Source organism: Cupressus sempervirens, chromosome 9 (assembly GCF_028749045.1).
Source record: "Cupressus sempervirens isolate cs-2001-9-10 chromosome 9, ASM2874904v1, whole genome shotgun sequence".
NCBI lineage: Eukaryota > Viridiplantae > Streptophyta > Pinopsida > Cupressales > Cupressaceae > Cupressus > Cupressus sempervirens.
In genome coordinates, this window is record NC_143126.1 from 23,481,504 (window position 1) to 23,490,362 (window position 8,859).

The following is an 8,859-nucleotide window of genomic DNA, read 5'->3' on the forward strand; positions in this document are numbered from 1 at the left end:
TTCAAATTGGTACTATACTTTTAGTTGTTGACTTTGTAGAGAACTACACACTTGCACCCCAAGATGTTGCAAAAACACAATATTACAATTGAATGCAAGTACCAATTTTTCTTCATATAATTTATATGCATGCACCTGGTAGTATAGAGGAGGATCAAAAAAATTAAGATAGTACCATTTCTATATAAGTGATAATAAAATTCATTCATGCGATCTGTGCAATATTGATAATTAAAGAGAGACAAATTCAAATGACACAACATTGGATATGATCAAATAATTGTACAAGATATTCTAGAATGTTCTATTGGTTGAGTAGGACACATAGGAAAACTAATATCCAACATATGTGGATTTTTTTGAAGTTGGACATGGTAAAGAAGAACATGTTGGTGTTGGTGCATGTGCGAAGAGAACCCTTTGCAGAGAGTAACTACAATTTTAGGAAAAAACAAAATTCAAAAAGGCACATGTGGTTTTAGAATGGTGTAATCAATATTCATACACATGATCAAGTCAAAACTCTATAATTAGACATTTCTTCTACCTATTGAAAGAGAAGAATACCCTTTCAAGATATGACTATGAGACAATTAGCGGGTTAGCTAAAAGACATTCATTTAGGATTTTAGATTCTAAAGCTTTGACAATATAGGCTAGGGAGCTTTATTGTTTTTGTCAGTTTTGGCTAGCAGATGAATGGAAAGAATGTGAGAAAAAATAATGTATTGAAGATTGGCAATAGAAATCATTAGCACCTACTGGCACATATTTTCAAGACATTATTGTAAATTAAGGCCCAATTGTTAAATTTGCATCAAAAGACTATGGTCATATTTCAAACATCATACAACCTGGTGTACATAATTTATTTAAATGTTGATGTGATCATGCTTCAATTTATGTATCTTTTCTTATCTTGTAGGACATGTTTATGCTATTATTGCACCTAATGATAACAATGAACAATCTAAGTATTAGATAGCTAGATCTGTGGAACCTAAGAAAAAATTGATATGTCATCAAGTAGTTGATGATGGTTTTGAGTATCTGATGCAGGAGCATCCAGAGGTATAAGGGCAATTCTGTGTCACCCAAAAAAATGTACCTAGACTTAGTTTCTATTTTATGTCTTTACATTTTTGGATACCCATTTGGCTCAAATAAAGGTTCCAACTCTCATAGTTCAACTATCAGTGCATTTGAAAATCCCGAAAAAATAGGAACATGCAATTTGACCATCATTTTGGTGACCTAGAAGGTGCGACTTGGCCAGATGAATGTAATTGAGATTTAGAGCATTCTAGAAAAAGAATCAGGTCAAAAGGCCACATGGTTTGAAAGTTATTGCAGTTTTTCGGGTTTTGGAGACCTCCTAAGAATGCTTCAAAGTCAGGTTTGGGGCATTAAATGACCTCGAAAAGGGTCAAAAAATGGGGGACAAGCAAAGCTTGTCCATAGGGCTATAGAGCACTTCGAGAGCTCTCCGAAAATGTAAACGGTTCATCAATCGGAGCTACGGTTCAAAAGTTATGCCTCCCGAAAGTTCGGCTACCGTTTCTGGATTCTTCTAGATTTGCACCGACTTCTAACGCGGCTTCTGGAACCTTCTATTTTGTTGGTGGATACCTACTAGCACTTTCTAGAATGTACTCCTAGTCCTTAACCCTCCGGGGTCTATTTAAGGAGATTTTTGGCATTGTAAAAGGCAGTTCGGATTGGAGTTTGAGAGGAGGTGCTATAAGGAGAAATATTCTCCAGATTTATGCTATTGTAAGCCCGTAGGGCATGTTTTGAAGTTTATTTTCTATGCACTTTGTGTACTAGCCTCTTTTCTCAGTAATATAATTTCTCTTTTCTATTGTGTCCATTATGTGGTTGGGTTGTGTCCCCATCAGTATCCAAATTGATTTTTTGTTGTAGTTGGCACTAGGCTGTGTACATACCTAAAAACAAGAAATGGTTTACCAACATTTGAAGACTACCAATCAAAAAAGAAGATTTTACACTATTCTCATTTGGTTGTCGCAATGAATATCAAATAAGAAAGATACAAAGGGAGACCCACGAATAAGGTATTATGAAAAATTTCAATGGATGATCACAAGGAAATCATAGATGCATTAAAAAAGAGAGAGGATGTAGATAGTACAGTATGATTAAATTTATAGAATGGATTATTATTAAGTTTATGGCTTACATTAGCTTACAATTTTGCAATATAGTTAACATTATTGTTATGCAAAGGACTCGAGTTAGGGTATGGATTAGGATTCATATGATATTTAGATTAAGGTCAAGATTAGGCTAAGGATTAGATGTGTTTTTAAAAGGGTTAGCTTTATGATTGTGTGTAGAATTTACAAAACTGTTCTAAAGAGTTAACATTTAAAAAAATAGGTTTTACTAGATTGAACATTGATATATATTAGCTAAGGTTTAGGAGTTAACATTTTTTATTAAAATTTTGGCATTTACAATTGAGGTTACAATTTAGCATTTAGGATTCAAAGGTTAGGCTTAAATCTTCAATCTTGACATTAATTATAATAAATTGTTAGAAATAAGGTTTGAAACTTAACTTATAATATCTTGTTATGCATTTAATATTTAGGGTTAGTTTTGGGATTAGGTTAAGGGCTTCGGATTATGCATTAGTGAGGGTCTAATTAGAGTGTACATATTACAATTAGGGTTATTGTAGCTCTAATTCTAGGATCGGATTATGGTTAGGGTTCAAACTAGGATAGAATTATATAGTTAAATGTTCTTATGGTAGAAGAACAATTTGTTGTAGACCTATGGATGGAATAGGGATTCATACAAGTAAAGGGAAATGTTGGAGTTAGAGTTAGGGTCAAGAAGTGAATTATAGTTAAGATTCATGATTATGGTTATCTAGTTTTGTTATTAAATTGAAGGGTTAATTTATGACTATGATTTTTATTATAGTTGAAAGAAAGATAGAATATTCTTGCAAATGATAAATAATATATATTAAGATTAAAGAAATATTGAATCATAAAAGAACATAAATGTAAAGTGTAGGTTTTGGAATTTTATATATATCTAAATTATGATAAGAGTTAGATAGGAGATTATGGTTTAGGAATATCTAGGGTGAGGGTTTAGGTTGAAGTATAAAAGAAGAATTTAATGGGTTAGGGTTAGCGTATTAAGGTTACATTGTTAAGTTTTAGAAATAACATTTTAAGGTATGAACATAGAACTTGGTTAGGTTTAGTATTAGGGTATGGATATGGTCCAACATCATGGTTTACATTTACATTTAGAATTTAGTGTCTATATGGTAGGGTTAGGAATATAATGTTTGAAACTTAACTTATTATTTAGCTAGGAATTTAATGTTCAAAGTTAGTTTTAGGATTAAAGTAAGGGTTTTGGATCATTCATTAGGTAGGGTCCACTTAGGATGTATATATTAAGATCAGTGTTACTATGGTTCTAGTTAATATTGGATTATGGTTAGCATTCAAATTAGTATAGAGTTATATAGTTGAATTTCTCTTATGGTTGATGCATAATTTTTACTAGAGTTAAGGATAGAATAGGTTTATTATTCAAGTATAGACGAATATGAACTAGTTATAGTTAAGGTCAAAAAGTGAATTATAGTTATGGTTAAAGATTATGGTTAGAGTTTGATTATCAAATTCAAGGTGTAATATATACATAAGATTTGGATTATATAGTTTAATTGGGGATACAAATAGGGTAATAAGTTAATATATCAGAGTTAGAAAAATACATCATAAACATGTATCTAAGTGTAAAGTGTAGGCTCAAGTATAGGTTTTATACAAATCCTAACCATAAAGTTTACTTAACATTTAATATCTACAAAAAAAATTGTACAATTACTATTTGATTGAAATAAATCTAAAGCATCAATACAAATACATGTTTAATCGATCTAAACATCTAATGCATCTAGAATCATCCATCACTTTAGCTTTATTTATGTGTAATATAGATTAAATACATCCAAACATCTGCAATACTAATTTTTAAATGAACATCTAGAAAAAATAAATCAAATGAATATCTAACTATCAAAAAAAGGAGGAGAGAAAACATAATCTAAATATAATTTGAGTAATAATCCATACAAAACAATAATTTACAATGCAAATATAGAATTTTACATATATAAAAATATTAATCATGAACAAAAAAGAATCAAATTAGTGAAATTGTAAAGTAAAAAACTAAATACAATGAAATAAATTAAATTAAATTAAACTAAAATACCTGGAAGAGTGAAATAATAGCTAGGAGGTTAGTAGAAAGCTCATATTAGGCTCGTGTTTCTAGGCCTAAATTAGGCTCCTCTCTCCAAATAGTGATGAATAGTGAAAATTACAAAAATAAAACCCCAAAAAATAGGTTTTATGTTTTTACAAATTAGGCACCTGGTTTTAAAAATCAGTTATCTGAATTTTTTTAAAACTAGCTACCCAATTTTTAAAATATGGTTTGGGTGCCTAATCCATATTCAAAAATTGGGTGCTGGTTTCTAAAGAAGTCTCATTCTACAAAATGAACCTCTATAGAATTGAGACCCAACTTCTTGCATACACTCTAGTGCAAAATATTTGGTATTTAGATAACCAAAACTTCACAAATAACATAATTATGAGAAAATAAATAATTCTATCTTTTTTTCATTTTTCTTCCCTATTACTATTTACTAGATTACAATTTGTCCACTATAATAAAATGAATAACTTGGTAATTTTGAGCACTTTATTTCAAATTTTCTAATTCATTTTTATTATCATAACTATTTAAAACTATAAAACTAAGAAAATTATCAAGAACATTCAATAAAAATTATATGTTAGAGGCTTAGGCTCATTAGACCTATCAATAATTCTAAGAAAAAAGGTACATGGAGTACAAAAAATAAAACATTTTTTCATAGTGGGAATTTATATGTCATCCTTATAGAAGATGAATTAGACATGATGGAAAAAATGGCTTATTAAAATTTATCTAGATCACCTTGTGAACTTTAATAGATTTTGTTTCTTAAAATGTATAGAACATGGAATTCTACATTCCTCCCTAATTTTTACCATAGTAAACTATGTAGCATAATTAGGAAAGAAATCATAGTTGTAACTTCTTTCTTGAAAAAAAAGATAATATTTTCAATCAAAATGCATAATAATTATTTTTAAATACACTAAATTTAAAATACAATAATCTATAACATTCCATGTATCTATCAACATTTATTGTATGACCATTCAAAATAAATAGCCAGCTATCTTATTAATAGTTTCAATTAGAAAATATGAGAGACAACTTGATCGAACAAAATGTAGCCCTTAGGAAAAAGTAAGGGGTGTCTAAAGGACTGATAAATACAAATGAAAGATCAAAACTAAATGTATATTAGCAAAAAAAAATTTACAAAAGCCCCCAAAATATCTAGTAACTATGAGTTGAGGGGGTCAATACACTTCCACTTATAATATATTGCTTTCAAATAGTAAAGAAAATTATTTCCTTATTTTACATCAAGAAAGGGATAGATAATCTTGGTGCTTTATGATAAAACTTGATGTAACCTCCCTTATTTTCCTCTTTGGATGATGATGCTCCAAATTTTGTTATAGAATTTTTAGTGGATTTATTAAATTATTTAATCATTCCTTATTATAGAATATAACCTCACAAATATTCATTTTTATCACCTTATGATTTATCTTGACAACTGCAATAACATCCATCATTTCCTTCAATCCCTTGTTAGAGGTTCGTATAGTTATAACATCCTTGACCTTAGCCTCTAGATTGTTCAATTTTTTTATTACATGAAGTAGTTCATCAATAAAATTTTTAATATTGTCATGATTAATATCCTCAAACTAATTCTTATACATTGTATCCATGTCCACTAATGCTTCAAGTTTATTCATTTTCTCTCTAGGATAGTATAGTTTTACCAAAAGAAAATTGATTAAATATAGCTCTATTTGGTGTAAGAATTAATAACAATAATAATAATTTTCAATAATATTTAGAAATATAATATATTTAAAGGTCTTTTAAACCCTTGTCACCGTTTTATAATGCAAAAGGCTAACAAAAGTATAACTATTAAACTTCAAAGCTGTAAAACTTGTACTAACATTGGAATTTTAAAATGAAGTGAACTAATGAAACCTATAGAAATGGACGAATTTTAACATTATTTGGAATAATAACTGATATATTTTCAAAAATTTTAAGGATAGTTTTCTAGTTGGTCAAAAATCTTGAAAATAAGGGGTCTATATGGAAATAAACATTTAGACCCTTGACTTTAGATTATGTTATAGATGACATATATAGCTAGGTCAATCAAAAATAAAAAAAAAGCTTTTGACCTATATTTTCTTTTGTACAGCAATTTAAATTACAACTCACCTAAAATCAATAGTTTTCATCTCCCACCATATTTTAAAAAGTAAATCTATTCTAACCAAAAGAAAAACTACATATTTTGGAATAGGTTCATCTCTCCTCTAGAATGTCATATGATTTTAATTTGTTTTACAAGGTTTACAATTTTTTTCTTTAAAAGAATCAATATCTTCTCGAGTGTTAAAATGTGTGCTTGTAGTATTTTTTAATTAAAATATAATATATCTAAGTAAAACACTATAAACTCTATATTATAATATTATTAACTTTGAGCTCTATAAAATGGTGTTTATATATTATTTTGAAAATATCATTAAAAGGAGTAAGAATTATCAAAACATCATTTTTCAAAAATAATTTATTTATTTAGTAATTGGACACAAACTAGTATAAACATACATTTAATAAACATTTCCAATTATAAAGTTGTGAGAATATATATAAATTAGCTATAACGAATTTATCTATATCATATTTTTTAAAAGAAAAAAAGATTATATAGAAATACTAAAATTTAGTCATTTTGATAAGTCAGCCTAAAAGGTGACACAACTTTGTACCTTTGTCCAGTGAATAAATATAGGAGGGAGGGAGGGAAAAGAGTAGCTAAAGAGGGGTTCTTAGATTATTTATCCATATTACAAATCTTATTGTAAGAGACTCAATCTAAACTAGTCAACCAAATAAAGGAGGAAGTGTCTAAAGCTTACTTCTTTCCCTTGGTTATATTTTAAATCTTAGAATAGCATTGGATATCCAATTTGGAAGCAGAGTAACCTTTAAAATTATATGTATTAGATAATTTAATCATAAGTATATGAGTTGAAATTTGGATAGATAAACTAAGATTTCTTATACTGAAAAAAGAGGTGGAAATTGTATTTTTTTAGATGATACAATGGATGATGTGTTTTCCCCTCTTAGCATGAGTTGTAACTATTAATTGAGACAAAGAAAGAAAAGTCTAATCTATTAAAGTTTCAAAAAAACCTCATAATAAAATATAAAATTCTAGGAAAGAACTAAAATTGAAAAAAATTAATCCTACCATCTAACATAATATAATTTGCCAAAACTATTTCTACATATTTCTATTTAGGAAGAAGATCCTCCCGATTGAATTCATATTACAAAAGAGTTGTTTTATTCTTAGAGATTAAATATACTTTGAAGTTATTTTTATAGTTGGGCATTGGTGTTTTTGGGATCATCAGAGCATCCAAAACAATTTCAATAGCATCTATAATATAGCCCATAGACACAATAAAAGACACCCTACTGATGGAAACTTTTCACTTCTACCAATTATGGAATTTTTTAATAGAAATTTCAATATCAAAACCATGCATAACATCAAATTAAAAATAGATCTCCCCTTAAAAAAATGCAAACCAAAGGATGCTATTATTTTTAAATTATTATAGTTATCACAATCCACTTATATCAATTTTCCTATACACAACCTCAAATCATAAAGACTAAAGATATGAGAAGCAATAAGTGGAATTAGAAAAAAATGAGGAAAAAAAAGATAAAATTGAAAAATATAAAGAGAAAGGAAGACTTGTTACAAAACTGAGAGGACTTTCCATCAAAAAAATATTGAAGAAACTATGCAAAGACAATTATTTAAATAGAAGTACATAAATATTTATGTTTCATGTATGATTTGGTCATTTTGTATTATGGAGTAGACATCCCCTAGAATAAAGTACATGTATATAGAGAAGTCATGAAGAAACAAGGGTTAGCTACTCTACTTGTTGATATGTTTCCCTCCCTAAGGGTGTGAGTGAATCTAGTGTGATCCATAAAGGATATGATGTCTAGATTCTTTTAGAAATATTTAATAGAAAAGGCTAGGAATGCTTCACCACAAAGCATGACAATAGCATCTTAGAGTTCACTTTGCATGATAATATTATGAGGCCAATTGCCTTCTATAGAAAATATTTCATTAAAAGCCACTCCCATGTTCAAAAAAATTAAGAATTCAATTACATGTATGTTAAGGTGGCATACATGTTATAGAAATGGAAGGAGAAGGCCAATGCTTAAGCCTAGTATTCTTTTTTAGTTTTTGTTGATGACTATTTATTGTTGGTTATGTCTTGCTTATACTTTTATTATGGAGTTATTCACCCTAAAAGATTGTATATATTTTATAGTTTCAGATCTATAACATATATGTTGGTAGATGTGTAAATAGACTAGCATATTTTTCGGAATAACTTTATGCACTTCTATAGACACTATGTCAGTTATGTTTAAGTGATGCTTTCCATTGGTAGTTTTAGTGTAGTAACTCTAGTGGTTATGTGAATATGTATGCTTGTATCTAGGCTAGTTTTACTAGTTCAGTATGTTTTTTAATGTTATGGATAAGGTGGAATGCTACTAGTTGTTAATAGTATAACTATGCTT